The sequence below is a fragment of the Meriones unguiculatus genome, chromosome 7, assembly GCF_030254825.1.
Source record: "Meriones unguiculatus strain TT.TT164.6M chromosome 7, Bangor_MerUng_6.1, whole genome shotgun sequence".
In the NCBI taxonomy this organism is placed as follows: Eukaryota; Metazoa; Chordata; class Mammalia; order Rodentia; family Muridae; genus Meriones; species Meriones unguiculatus.
This window is the reverse complement of record NC_083355.1, coordinates 84,017,256-84,032,811: the sequence shown is the minus strand read 5'-3', so window position 1 is coordinate 84,032,811 and position 15,556 is coordinate 84,017,256. Positions and strand designations below refer to the sequence as shown.

The following is a 15,556-nucleotide window of genomic DNA, read 5'->3' as shown; positions in this document are numbered from 1 at the left end:
GTGCCACTGGATAATATGACCAGTGAATGAAGCTTTAGCTTCCTAATCCCACAATCTTATGCTCAGCTCCCTTGCAGTCTTAGCTACTTCCACCAGGAGACATAACAATGACCCTACTCTACTGGAAGTTAAAACTGCCCCTGTCTCCTTGGGGTTCATTACGCTCAGGAATCAAAGACAAAGAAAAGATACTTTCTTGGATGGCTGAAGATGGTTTATGCTGATTACCAAAGGGAAATTCCTGCTCTACAATGAAATAAGGACACACACACGTAGAGAGAGAGAGAATGTGTGTGTGGTGGTTTGAATAAAAAATGGCCCCCACAAGTCCATAGAGTGCACTATTAGGAGGTGTGGCTTTGTTGGAGAAAGTGTGCTCTTGGTGGAGGAAGTGTGTCTCAGTTCACTTCCTGCTGCCTGCCAATCTGGATGTAGACCTCTCAGGTCCTTCTCTACCACCACGTCCACCTGCATGCCACCATGCTTCCCCTACGACAATAATGGACTAAGCCTCTGAAACTGTAAGCCACCCCCAATTAAATGTTTTACTTTATAAGATTTATCGTGGTCATGGTGTCTCTTCACAGCAGTAAAACCCTAAAAAGAGAATGTGTCGGTGTGCCTGTGAGTGTGCACGATTCTTTCACCAAGGTCTGTGATGCAAAACAATAGAAAAACTATAGTTCAATGAAGCCAGAACTATGAATGGCTCAGACCTCCACGTCTGGGTAATTTTACCAGGGAAAGAACGAGGACAAACTGATGCGGTTGTTGAAGGACAGGAGAATACAGACTAAGAAAATGGGGAAGCTGAACAAGACCATGTGACCAACTCTACAAAGGATGGCTGTAATTATCATGGGTATTTCCTCTGTGTTCTGTTATTAATCTGCATAGAGAGAGATGATGGATGTTAACTTATCTTCCTATTTATCTGTATATATATCCATCCTCCTTTTCCCCTATCATAGTCCCTCACCATGTAACAGAATATGTATTGACTTTATATCATAGTATTTACACATCATTAATTTTATGTCATAATAGTTCAGTTACAGCATATCATGGAGAAAGTAAATATCCCACAAGGCCTTTAGTTTTTCTTCTGGGGAAGGGAGGTTAATAGTTTTGTTTGTTTGGTTTTGCTTTTGCTTTTATGCAGGGTATTTGTGTGGTGCTAGTAAAAATTCTAACCTGGTTATCATCTTTATTTGAAGATGAAGCGTGATTTAAGATACATCCAGGTGTCAAGTGTGACAAAGGGTGGGCCAGTAATAACTGACTTTATGTGTCCTTTCTCCTGGGTCAGGAAGTGATGAAATCGTTGGTTAAACATTATACTGAACATATCTTTGTGGTGTTTCTGGGTGACATCAGCATTTGAACTGTTACTGTGAGTCCAGCAGACTGCCCTCAGCCAGTCCATTGGAAGTTTAAGTAACAAAGACTGAGGGAGAATTTGCTCCTCAGCTGGACTCTCTTCAGGGCGGGACATCAGCCTTCTCGGAGTGTAACTCGGACTGGACCTACACTCTCTACCCTCCAGAGTCTCAGGCTCATGAAAAACTGTTGTTGTTGGGGCTTTCCGTTCTCCATAATCGTGTGAACCAAGTCCTGTTTTTATATCTGTCTAGATACACGACACGATGAGGAGAGGGACAGAAGCCTATAGATACCGGTAGTTCTGTTTTTCTGGAAAACCTTAACCAGTTAAACAAGCAGCCGCTTCTACCACAGAGTCGGAACACTTTTCCACAAGTCTTTTAGTGGAAATATGTTTCTCTTTCTCTTGGGCAATACCTGTCATTAAGTTGCTGGTCACAGTGTGTGCGCATCTGACTAGGAGAAGCTGCCAGACTGTCTTTCAAAATTAGTGTGAGGGTCCCAGTCGCTCCGCAATCTCAACAACATTTGCTGTCATCTGTAACTTAAGTTTAGCTATTTCCATTCACGGACAATCATTTTCATTTGCATTTCCCTGCCAAAATAACACGGGCTATTTTTCCACATGCTTACCAGACATTTCACATGCTTTCTCTTGTGAGACGTGTTTGCTGATTTAAACAGTGTTGGTTTTCTTCTTACTCAGCTATGGGCTTGCTTTCTGTTTTACTGATTACATCTTTGTATTGCGAGCGTGCCTTCCCATGCTGGGACTTGGCTATTCATTTTCTTAAAAGTACACAGACTTTTTAACTTTGACGAAATAGGATTTGTTGAATTTTTGTGGTTGTTGTTTTCTTTAACCTATGAAAAAAGTCTTGACTGACTCTGAGGTGAGAGAGATACTTTCCTGTTCCAGAAGCTCTAGAGCATAGTTTTCACATTCAGGTCTACGATCAATTTCAAATCAATTTTAGTGAGTGGTGAGGAGTAAGAGCAAAGGCCCATTTCTTAGTGCCTTTTTAAATTTTATTTTATTTTTATTTTTATTTGTGCGGGTGCCTTCCTGTGTGTACACACATGTATGCCAGCTTGGATGTGCACACATATGCACATCCCATGTATGTATGTATGTATGCCTGTGTGTATACACACGTGTGTAAGGGGGTGTTCACACACATGCGTGCAGGTATGCTTGCCTGTGCGTGTGCAAAAGCTTGTATGGCGCTGTCCGATCCCTTGAATCTAGAAGCGCAGGTGTTTGCATGGGTTCTAGGAGCCGAGTTCTGGTCCTTGTGGTTGCCTGTCAAGTGTTCTTAACAGCCGACACATCTCTTTAGCCCCCAAATGTCACTTTTTTAGAATATAAAAATGCTGTAGAGTCCCAGCATCATTTGTTGAAAAGCCTATCATTTTCCCAGTGCAGGGCATAGACAACACTATAAAACCATATGTGATAAGGAATGTGACTCTATTTCCCATCTCGGTATTCAGTTCTGATCACAAAATTATCCCAACTGACTCTAATAATTGCTGTGGCTTCCTGGTAAGTTTGAACGCATGGAGTCAGATTCTCCAGCGTTGTTCTCATACTGTCCTTAGCTGTTCCACATCCTTCAGTATCCTCTACAGTTTAATCAACCTGCCATTTTCCACACCTACCTCCAATAACATAGCCTTATTTTCCCTTCGTAACTGGAGTGTGTGTGTGTGTGTGTGTGTGTGTGTGTGTGTGTGTGTGTGTGTTGCTGGAGATCAGACCCAGGCAGGTTCTCTCACATGCTAAGCAAGCACTCAACCACTGAGCAATTTCCCCAGCCATTGGGTTTTTGAACTATATATCACTGTATAGCTCAGGCTGGCCTTTGAATTTTTGATCCTCCTTCCTCCACCCACTCAGTCCAGGGATTACAGGTATACATCACTGTGCTATCTTATCTTCACTTCTTTTTCACCTGCTTCACAATCAATCTTCCTGAAGGAGTTAGCATGGCCTTCTTTCTCCTTAGACCCTCTCTGGCTACTCAGCTCTGTGAAATGTGGCTTTTCTTCCAATGTGCCAGTAAGAACACTCTCCTACAAGTCACCGATGACTTCCTTTGACTTGTTCAACAGCACTGGCAGCATTGTCAGCTGGCTGTGTCCTGTTTCCCCTCACCCTTCTGTCCTTCCTTCTTTCAAATTCTCTTCCTATCTCAGTCATCCATTCCAGGAGATATTCTTCATCTGTGTTCATATTCACTTCCACCACCACACACAAACACACACCTGCGTCTAGAGTGTCTCGACCTCCTACCCATCTCTGGACCACCCAGAGCTCTCCATGCCCAGTACTGTGCCTGTAATTTGGACCCGTGTTTTTTCTCTTGCCTTTTTAAAGGTGATCCCTCTAGTTATTCTGACTTCTCCACCCCGTCTCTCTGACAGACCATACCGCACTCAATAATGTTCTAATCGAACCATCTGATCATAAGACCTCCCTGCCAAGAACTCTTCACTGCCTCTCTTTTCTTCTTTTCTTTTTATTTGTCTTATTTTTTGTTTTTGTTTTTTCGAGACAGAGTTTCTCTGTGTAGCCTTGGTGTCCTGGACTCACTTTGCAGACCAGACTGGCCTCAAACTCACGGTGATCTGGCTGCTTCTATCTCCCTGAGTGCTGGTGTTAAAGGCATGCCCCATGGCACTTTTCTGAGTTAGTGCCTTTCTTAGTCACTGTCCTATTGCTGTGAAGAGGCACCGTGACTAAGGCAACTCTTGAAAAGAAAGCATTTAATTGGGGGCTGGTTTACAGTTTCAGAACTTAGTCCATCATCGCCATGGTGGGGACATCATGGCACACAGGCAGACATGGTGCTGGCCAAGTAGCTGAGAGTTCTACATCTTGATCCATAGGCAGAAAGAGAGCCTGGGTCCATCATGGGCCTTTGAAACCCTATGTCCACCCCAGTGACCCACCTCCTCCAATAAGGCCACACCTCCTGATCCTTCTAATTCTATCAAAGAGTTTCACTCCTTGGTGACTAAGCATTCAAATATATAAGCCCATGGGGGCCATTCTTATTCAAACCACCACACTTGCCTTTAAAAATAAAAGCAAGCTCCTTAACATACCCAGAGGACTATGTCCCCCACTGCCTTTCCCTCCCTTATTCTCCTAGCTCACTACCCGCTTTTCTCCCAGTGACCCCCACGTGTCACACTCTCTCTTGCTCTGGGCCTTCAGAAGCGCTGTCCCCTCGGCCTGGACACTCCCAGCTTCCAACCCCTTCCCCAGCTAATCTCTCTAGACTCCGGACCCAGCATAAACATTTTCCAGCTTTTGTTCTGTAAAAGCTGTAGAGTGAGTCATTCCCTGGCGTTAACCACCCTACTGTGTCCACCTGACTTGGTTTCTCCTTCTCTGCCTCTCTCCTCCAATCCACCGGGAGGCAGGCACATGTTCTACTGTTCTCATGGCATGCTATCGTGTTTCTAACTTGAGTAAACTACCGACTAAAAGTAGTTGTAAGCCCAGCACTCGGGGAATAAGGAAGACCAGTTGGTGGTTCAGCCTGGTTGCACAGTGAGACACTCTCTTCAAAACCAAACACCTGCTGAGTGAGCAGGTCATTTCTTACCCTCTTTCTCTTGTCCTCTGGCTGCAGACATTACTCATGGTTCATGCCTCTGAGTTACACTCAGCTTCTATTTTTTTTTTTAAGTTTCATTGATTTGGATGACTTCAATGATGAGTTGTACCTTTTAGATCTAAGCTTACTTTCCCAACATCAGGATACATACTATTTTTTTAGAGCTTTTAAAAAATCATTTCCTATAAAGAACATAAAATATGCAAAGAAATATGAATAAAGATGTGCTTCTGTCTTCAGTGTCAAAGTATGAAAGATAATCCAGCTGTTTATCAAAAGAGAATCGGATGCTGGGTGTGGCAGTGCCTGCCTGCAATCCCAGCATCCAGGAGGTGAAGGCAGTAAAAGCATCGGTTCAAACCCAGCCTGGGCTACAAGAGGTCCAAAAGGAGAGAGAACACAAACAAGCCACGATTGTGTCAAGCAGTCATAAAAACACTAGAAAGATCCGTACGCTGGGATGAGCACTGTTGATATACTGTTGGGTCGAACAGTTGGTTCCATCTGTATAAATACATAGAACTCTTTTTTGCCTGTTTTTTTTTCCTTTGATTCCGAAGTTAATTACATGCATATGTTGAGCAACAGATTACATATAATCTGTGTTTCAAATACATATAGGCATAAAAAATACTGGTTATTGTCTATTAATAAACTCAGTTTCTACCAACAAACTTTCAGAAGTATGCGTAGAGTTCACATTAATCTTTTTTATTTATGTATGTGTGAGGGTATTGGAGTCCCAGGAGTTATAAAAAGTTTTGAGCTGCCGTGTAGGTGCTGGGAATTGAACCCGGGTCCTTTGGAAGAGCAGCCAGTGCTCTTAACCGCTGAGACTTCTCCTCAACCCCAACATTAATCTTAATTATCCACTTATTTATTGAGCATCTATTACATGTCAATAGGTACTGCTCAGCTATGTCCTCAGCTATCTATCTATCTATCTATCTGCCATTTTCTATTGCACATACTAAGGATATGCAAGAACAAGGCAACATCTTTGCCTCCTAGAGTTTTCTAGGTGGGTGATAAGCAGCAAACAGACAATAGTAATTGCTATAAAACAGAATTATGAGATGTGATGTTTTAGGAAAGTAAACAGGAAAAGTTTTTGTGATATGGTGACAGTTGAACAGACACCCGAGTGGCAAATGGAAGAAGCCAAGTGTCTATTTAGAGGAAGAATATTCTGGTCTTCGTGTAGCCTGTGGTAGTGGCCTGCGCAGTGGGTTCTAGGAGCAAGGAGATTGGAGCAGCTAGAACAGGGGGGAAAAGGATGGGGATGGGACCATGGCGGCCACCTGGGCCCACAGTGCCATGAGATTGGCCCTGAGGGGTGAGTCCATTACAACATGATGAGATTTCACAAATTCATTTGTAAAAGTCTGAAAATACACACCAAACTGTTACCAGAAACTGCTTCTGAAAATGTGAGATTACACAAGATTCTGTCTCTCTCCCCACAACACACACACATCTGTCTGTCTATCTATCTAGCTCTCTCTCTCTCTTTCTTTTCCTTTCTTTTCTCTTTTTCTGACAAACAGGGTCTCCTGCAGTCTAGACCAGCCTCCACTGAGCTCACTATCTAGCCAAGGGTGACCCTGAACAACTGGTTCTTCTGCCTCTACTTCCTGAAGGCAGGGATCACAGAGCTTGTGCCACCACTCCCAGGGTATGCTGTGCTGGGGATTGAACCAGGGACTTTCTGCACACCAGGCAAACATTCTACCAACTGGCCTACATTCCCAAAGAAACTTTCTTCTTCAAAACCACACCCTCCTGCTGTGTCTAAATATTTTCCAACAGTGTATATATTACTCCCATCCATTTAAGGGGCTTGTGTCTGGGTCTCCTCAAACGCCCCCTATGGGAGGGAAGGCCCCACATTTCAGGGCCGTGTGTTGTTGGGAACTTGAGAAGAGGGGTGGGCCTTGTTTATAGCTCCTCAAGCAAAGGGATTTCGCTCACAAAGTCTTGCTGTATTTCCCAGGTTGACCTTGGACTCCTGGACTCAAGCAGTGTGTCTGTATCGTCATCATCGTTCCCTGCCTCCCACGTCCTGGTCGGTTCCCAACTGTCTGTGTTCCTCCACCCAGCCCTCCCACCCCAATTCCAGCTATTTGGTAACAGGCAACATTTTTCCTTGAGAAGAGAATACCTCTGGGTCAACCTGGCTTTTACATTGTTTCCCGTGACTTGTTTAATCAAGTTAGCTATCCAGGCCCTCAAAGGCCACTGAAACTACAACCTAAGGGTGCCCAGCTGCTGAGGCAGACCTTAGCATTGCCGTGAAATGCTGGGTTTGCACACATGCAAAACACAAGAGTTTTGGCATCACGGAGACTTGGATCACTTTCAAAGGAAGCTCCTGGGAGCCACACAATGCATAGCAGGTCAGATCCCTTGTACAGACCCAGAATCGGAATTATAAGAGTGAGCTCTATGCTGCAGTAGAAATCCTGGGGTATTAGGGATGCCAGGCACATGAAATGTCCGCCTAGAAAGGCCACAAGTAATGAATAATTCCTCACATTTAAATTGTTCTGACAGCTATTGGGCCACAATGATGACAAAAGAAATCAGCCCAGTTGTCAGTACAATTGTTCCATTGCCTGGATAAACAGAGAGACCCTGAGAGTCCAGGGGTCTGGTCTGTGTTGAAAGCTTAGATTCTTGGCAACGGAAAGTCACTCGGTCCAGTGTTTTCCAGCTGTTGGGGTACTCAGTTATTTAGACAGCTGTGATGGGACACCTTCATTGTCAACCTGATTAGATTTAAAACGCCCTGGGAGACACATCTTTGGGTTGCACTTGCATAGAGGATTAGCTCCAGGAATCAGCGCCATCCCGCAGGCTGGGTTCACCGCAGAATAAAACCGAAAAAGAAGAAAGTGGCCTGAATGCTAGTGTGTCCCTTTCTGTTGCTGATCTACTCAGGCGGGAGCAAATAGCCCTGTTCTACGGGCCTGCTCCTCCCAGAGTGCCTGCCCCACCCCTAAACGTTAAACCAACATAAACCCTCTCTCTTTTAAGCTGTTCTTGCCCTGTATGTATTTGATTGTAGCAGTGAGAAAAACAACACTCGGCAGCAAATTCTGCTTTCTGTGATGGGAAGGAGAACAAAAATACCAGGGGACACCGATTTTTGAAATGACCCGTATTATCCCTAAGAAGTGCAGGACACCTAATGCCATGTCTCTGAAATGGTCCTCTCTCTTCCCGATACTGAGTGAGCAATGGAAGAAGGCAGATCAAGACCAGAACGCTCAGATAACCCAGAATACTTCTCTCAAGTACACCGGGAACTAGAGAAGCTAAAAGATAATGATGTCACAGTCTATATAACCTAACCTACAATGCTCCCCTCCCTCCTTACCTTATCCAGTATAGGAAGGAGCATTGTAGAGAAGACAAGTACTCTTGGTCCGGCCAGCTACCACTTAGAGCTTCCAAGCTGCAACTGGTTTGTACACACAGCCTGTGGTCCTTTTGTAAAGGATTTCTGGACCCACGTATGCACCTTATGAACACTCCCCTCCTCCAGCAGTCAGACCCCTCCTGGAGGTCGGACCTTGTTAGTAAGTTTATCTCTCATATTAGGTGGTCTCTTGCGAGGCAATGGTCTACCCCATTGCCCTAGCCAAACAGGCAGAATAATGAAAACGTCTCCAACGATTTAAACCATCCCCCACTCTTGAGTATGGGCTGTTCCTTGCTACGATGGGCAGTATTGACTCAAATCATGAGCCAGAAGGAAGAGGAGGAAGATCATGCCAACAAGCAGAAACTAGGGCCCTGAGCCTGGGAAGAGACCATAGTTTAGCAGATACCTTGACCGCAGCCTTGAAGACTCTGAGACAAGTACCTGTTAGTTCTACTTAGAGCCCTGACCTGTGAAAACTAGAAGATAATGTGTGTTGTTTTCACCAATTATATTTGTAGTCATTTTTATAATTAATTATAATTTATAAAATTAACTCAATACTCAAATAGTGAGAAGTGTTACATTATGAATCATGTTAATATACATACATATATATATGTGTGTGTATAAAAGTAGAGATCATGGAAAAAATTTATTTCAAGATACAATTATAATTTTGCAAACTGCTGATCTTCTTATAGTGTGACTTGGCCAAAGCCAAGCAGCAGATCATGAGATAACCAGGACCAGAAACCTGGTCTCTCGTCTCTCCATTCAGCGCTCTGTCCACACTGCTTGCTTTTTCTGTTATCAAAATTTATTACTGCTTTTGAGAGAAGAGCAGAGAGGAGATGTTTTTTCTCCGGCAAATGGTTTTCTTACATGGGCCGGTGTTAAGGCTTGAACTTGGAATGTGGTTTATTCCAAAACTCTTGTTGAAATTTGGTTCCCCGGTGTGACGGTGTTGAGAGGTGGTGGGACCTTTAAGAAATCGTCAGGTTGATGCTGTTCTCGTGAGACAGGGTTACTTATGACAAGCGCAAGTTGACATGAGGTAAACCCAGCAACTCAAGCCCACCCCTCCTGCTCACACCCCCTTGTCCTGCTTTCCCTAAGGCTGGGCACAGCACAAGGTTCACTAGCGATCCGGCCTTCCAGCCTTGGACCTCCAAACCGGGAGCCAAACAAATTTCTTACTCTTCATAAATTACTCAGTCACACTTGTAGTGTGACAGCACCAGATCGTCCACTTATTGCCAACTCGTGGACCATCTTTCTTCTACCAACATTCTTCCCTTTGAGGTCTAGCTGATGGTATGTTGTGACACCATAGACAGACCATGTTCCATACATACGTATATTATATATGCAAGCCACATTACTGCACATCAAGTGCTGTTCGTAAATTGCCTTGATGAACTCACGCCCTAGGGGACTGAACCAGATGGTCACAGCCCTGTTCTCTAGGTAACGGAAGCGAAGCTCCAAGTAGTTAATTGAAGCACATGAAAAGACACAGAGTTGGTACGTGGAGAACCCGGTATTTTGATTCATGTCTAACGGCTAGGCATAGTGCTCCGCACAGAAATTTAGTTGGTTCAGACTTTGGTGGCTGGGACAGATATTAGATTTAGGGGAGAGCTGCTGGTATAAATAGTAAAATACAGCCAACATTTATTGAGGATCTGCTATATCCTGAACTCTGCGAAAGGCACTTTGTATTCATTATCTCATTACATATTCACACCTCTTCGAGGCGCATGCTATTATTATCCATAGTCTACAGATTAAAAAACAAAAACCCGGAACTCAGAGAGACTGCTAAGAAATAGCTCATTAGGAAAGACACTAAGTGTGCTGGCTAGTTTTACGTCAACTTGACACAAGCTGGGGTCATTTTGGAGGAAGGAAACCTCACTTCAGACAATGCTTCCCAGATTAACCTTTGGGCAGTCCCGGGGTGGATTTTCTTGGTTGATGACTGATGTGGGAGCGTTCAGCCCACGTGGGTGGTATGGCTCCTGGGCTGGTGGGTCCTGGGTGCTGTAAGAAAGCAGGCAGAGCAAGCTGTGACAGGAGGCATCACTCCTTCCTCCAGGTTTCTGCCCTGTTTGAGTTCCTGCCCTGATTTCCTTCAGTGAAGGACACTGTGTGGGACTGAAAGCCAAATGAGTCTTTTCTTCCCAAGGTGCTTTTGGTCTCAGGGTTTATCCTACAGCAATAGGAGCTGTAACTAAGGCACGAGGAAGGGGAAATACTCTGATACTAAGAAAGCCATAAAGCAGAGTGTAGTGCTGCATGCTTGTGACCCCAGCTCTTGGGAAGCTAAAGTAGGAGAGGGAGAGAAGGCAGAGGTGCAGGGAGAGAGGAAGAGAGTGGAAGAGAGGGAAGGAGGGATGGAGGGGGATGGAGGAAAGGCAGGGGAAGGAAAGGTGGCTTTCCTTTCCTGAGATGGCTCAGTGAGCAAAGGTCCTTGCTGTCAAACCCAACAATCTGAATTCAATAGCCAGGACCAACATGGTAAAGGGGAGAACCAGCTCCCAGAGGTTGTCCTTTGACCTCCCTGTGGGTTCCACAGTGTTGGGACACAGTCCAGGAATAGTCATTCAGGGGGATTCTGAGTGCTTGTGAGAAAACCCCAAGAAAAGAAGACGTGAGTCTCGTGACCTCAATTTTTTCAGAATGCAGTTCTTGGAATGTGGCTTTTTTGTTTTGTTTTGTTTTGTTTTGTTTTTGTGTTCCTCCCAGGAGCAGAGGATAGGAGTGAGTTTGCTTCAGCTGTTGTTATTCATATGCTTCTATGGAAACGTGTTTTTGCCATGTGATGCTTGTCATTGTGATTGAACACCTTAATCATGTGACTTCTCTTAACCTTCAGAGCACAAATTGGCCAATGAGACTCTAATCCACCAGACTCTTAGGCCCTGCCCCCACCCCCAGGTTCACACCGCCAACTAGAGCTGCAAGCACACAGGACATGTGATCACACATACACGTAAGCGCACATAAGCCAATAAAAAGTAGATAAACATAATCTTAAACTGTTTTTTAAAAAAGAAAACGAAGGCTCTGTCTCTGACATGAACTCAGCGGCTGGCTCTTTGATCTCCTTCCCCTGGTGGAGGAGCAGCCTTGCCAGGCCACAGAGGAAGACAATGCAGCCAGTCCTGATGAGACTTGATAGGCTAGGGTCAGATGGAAGGGGAGGAGGACCTCCCCTATCAGTGGACTGGGGGGAGGGGCAGGGAGGGCGGGTGGGATTGGGAGGGGTTTAGGGAGGGGGCTACAGCTGGGATACAAAGTGAATAAACTATAATTTAAAAAAAAAACAATAAATAAATTTTAAAAAAAGAAAGAAAAAGAAATCCCTTACATTGCTGGGCTGATGGTGGCTGCACTTTAAACAATAAAGCCTTTGAGGACAACGTGCAACCACTTTGGAAAACTGTTTGGCAGTTCTTTTAAAATATATGTACATATACATAAAAATACATCCTGACTCAGCATTTCTACGTCTAGCTATATACTTCAGAAGAAAACGATATAAAATATAGCCAACTCTCTTCATTCGGGGGTTCTGCAAACAACTGCAAAATTGATGGTATATTTTAAAATAAACCCCATGACTGATCACAGTAACTTGCAACAGGGCCTCAATCTACTTTACTCTAACTAACAGCTTGATGGGTCATAACTAACCTACCAAATTTAGCCCTCCGCTGTCTATTAATTTAATTGTAGAACTGTTTGTGATTCCATCGCCATTCCCATCACACTCTCCTTGATATGTATGTGCCTTAACACACACATCCCAGTTCTCTATCCCTACATCCTAACCACTACACTGTGGAGAAATTTTACACACCACATAACTAATATTAAACCTACATTCACACAAGAGTCTGAATTAACAGCCGTCCTTAATATTCTTGTCTACTGTCCCTGACCTTGGGAAGTGGAGGCAGAAGTACCGGAAGTTCAAGGCCGGCCATTCAGCTACACAGTGAGCTTGAAGCCAGCCTGTCTTAAAGTAGATACACACGGGAGGAGTTGTTTTACTCTCATTATCCCCCATCTTAGAAAGTATAAAAATAAACAAATAAATAACCCACCCAGAGGTGATTTAGAGTATACAGGAGGGGACGTGTAGATTATATATGTGTAAACACGTCATTTCGCGTAAGGAAGTTGAGCAGCTGTGGGGGTTGCTGTCTGTCATTTGGATAACTGGTCCAAGGGTTAAATGCTTGATTAGTGGGTAGCAGAACTGAGAGGGGCTGCACCTTTGGGAGGGCCTGTGGGAAGTCTCTGGGTGGAGAGCGTGCCCTTGAAGAGGATGACACGGACTGTCAGCTGCTTCCTCTCTTTGGCTTCACGGCGATAAGGCGAGCAGTTTCGCTCTATTGTTGCTGCTGCGGCCATGACTGTTGCCTCACACAGGCCCAAAGCCGGAAGCCAGCCGAGCACAGACTGGAACCTTCAAGCTTGGAGGCAAAATAAATTTTATAAATTGATTGTGTCGATAGCCCTAGATAACAAGGGACACAATGCTATATTCACACAAAGACTCATACAAAAAGTTCTAAGAAACATTATTACTAATAGCGCCAAGATGGAAACAAGCTAAATATGCCCAAATAGATAAGCAGATAAACAACCATGGACTGGCTACCCGCACGATGCATTACTCTGGTGTGTAAGTAAAGGGAATAAAGACCTAATACACATCACAATTTGGTTAAACCTTGATGCCATTATGAAACAAGTAAAACAAGTCATTCAAAAAAAGTCTATATATTGAGAGGCCCACCCACTGCCACTTCTATATACAAGTATATGGTGGAGAGATGGGAGAGAAACAGAAGCCAAATAGCTGGAGCATCATTAGGGCCTGTGACCATGGAGCAACAGGGGTCTGTGTTGACATCCATAGCTCATATGACCACCAAAGACCATGCAATGTCCCTGGTCTGGGCTGCTGCCTGGGACCATGTTGATGTCCAAGGACTGTGCAAGAGCTGTCCCTGCCCCTCCCTGGCTGTGGCATTCACAGAGCCGGCCTTACCCCTCACAGGCTGCAGTACACGGAAGAGCAGGCTCTGTACCTCATCTGAGCAGCACAGTAGAGCTGCCCCTGGTGGCGAGGGCACAGGTGAGCTGGCCCAAGGGCATGAGAGAAGAATAGCTGGCCCTGCCCCTTGTCAACTGTAGCATTGGCTAAGCTAACTGGGACAGTGCTGCAGAGCTCGCCCTGGTGGTGTGGGTGGGGAGAGCTGGTGGACTGACCACTGAGCTACCACCCAGGCCCAGATCCAGGGCTTTGAGTTGGCCCACCCCAATATCTATGCCATCTATGAGCTGCTGGAGCTCGTGAAGGGTCCAGTCCTGCAGATCCAAAGCTGCGGGGATCTCCGTGAATCAGGGAAGCAGCAGGATGTCTGAGAGGAGTTCCATCGAGGATCCAATATTGATGGTGTGGCAGAAGCCAGAGGCCCCATACCAGACCAATGACTCATTACAATAAACATTTACGAGTAAAGATGTGTGAGACAAACTGTGACACATTACCACGTCCATAATGAGATGTTTTGCTTTGTTTTTTTTTAGGGATAGACTGCAAGGATGACATGAAGGAATGAGGAGATGAGTGGGATTGGGGTGCACGATGTGAAATTCACAAAGAATCAAATAAAAAGTTTTTTTTAAGTCTATATATTGTATGACTCTGTTTACATGGAATGTACATCCTCTACAAGTTGTTATAGAGCTGGGAAGTAGATTGTGGTGGCCTGAGGCTTGGACAGGTTTGAGGGATCCAGTAGAAAGGGAAAATAAACGTCAATAAATACAAGGGAATGTTAAAAATGTTCTAAGATTAGCTTGTGAAGATGGTTGCATTTTGTGAATATACTAAGAACACTGAAGTGTATAAACTATGTATTGATTGAGTGAGTGGCTGATCAGTTGAGACTAGGTTTCACTGTATATATAGCCTTAGCTGGACCAGAACTCACCATGTAGAGTCACAGAGATCTACCTGCCTCTGGCTCATGAATGCTGGGACTAAAGAACAGCACCACCGCGCCCAGCTGAAACGGTAGGCTTTAAATAGGTGGGGTTTATGGTATGTTAAGTTTATCACAATGAAACATAGAAATAAAACAGAACGATAACAGAGAGAGGAAGGAAGGGGAGGGAGGAGAGCAGTGTAGCTGCCCCGCTAGGAAGATACACAGAGAGGCCACACAAAACAGAGGCCATGGCCTTCAGGTGGGAAGGAGAAAGCCCCTGCTACCCCAAAACCCACATCGAGGCTCTGAGTGGCCCCAGCAACCCCAGCTGGCTGAGCTCACCCTGCACTGACTACAAGAAACAACGAAATGGATGGGCTCTCAAGCCACTAGACTTTCGTCATACAGCAGTGGATAACAAAAACAGCATCTAGAAAGGTACCACAGGTTCCAAATGGATCAGAGAACTAAAGGAGGCGGAGTATTGAAAGAAAATATGGCTAAAGTCCTCCATAAACTGGGTCTGAGGAGAACGTCCTAATTATGCCTCAAAATGAAGGCTCACAAAGATAAAATGTTGATACATTTAACTGGCTTTAAAATTGTTTAAGCTTTTGTAGAGCAAGACCTCCTTGAACAAAGTCAAAAGACATATGGTAGAATAAGATGAAATATTTACAACATGTATTATAGGACAAAAGACCAAAATTGGGGCTAGGCAGAATGGTTCAGTGGGTTAAAAAAAAAAAAGTTTGCTCTGCAAGGATGAGGGTGTGAGTTCAAATTCTAGCACCCAGCTAAAAGCCTGGTATGGCTGTGTCTACCTGTAGCCCTAGTGTTACAGGGAGACAAACAGACCCCAGTAGCTCACAGGCAGCCACTTAAACCACAGGCTTCCTCTTCATCAAGAGACTGTCTGAAAGTGATAAACCAAAAGTAACAGATGAAATCACCCAATGTTTTTGAATGGCCTCTGCATATGCATACATGGACTTCTATGCACACCAAACATGACAAAAAGATAAAGAAAGAAAGAAAGAATGAATGAATGAATGATGAATGAAAGAAGAAATGAAAAAGCACTAAAATTCCTAACATACAAAAAC

General features: G+C 44.5%; 1 long non-coding RNA gene across 1 annotated transcript; it reads left to right on the top strand.

The window, feature by feature from the left end:
• The first annotated feature begins 415 nt into the window (after positions 1 to 415).
• LOC132655259 (uncharacterized) lies at positions 416 to 14,150 on the top strand. Its single transcript, XR_009593007.1, has 2 exons — positions 416 to 521; positions 14,047 to 14,150. It is a non-coding gene; the product is annotated as an uncharacterized LOC132655259 (long non-coding RNA).
• The last annotated feature ends 1,406 nt before the right edge of the window (positions 14,151 to 15,556 follow it).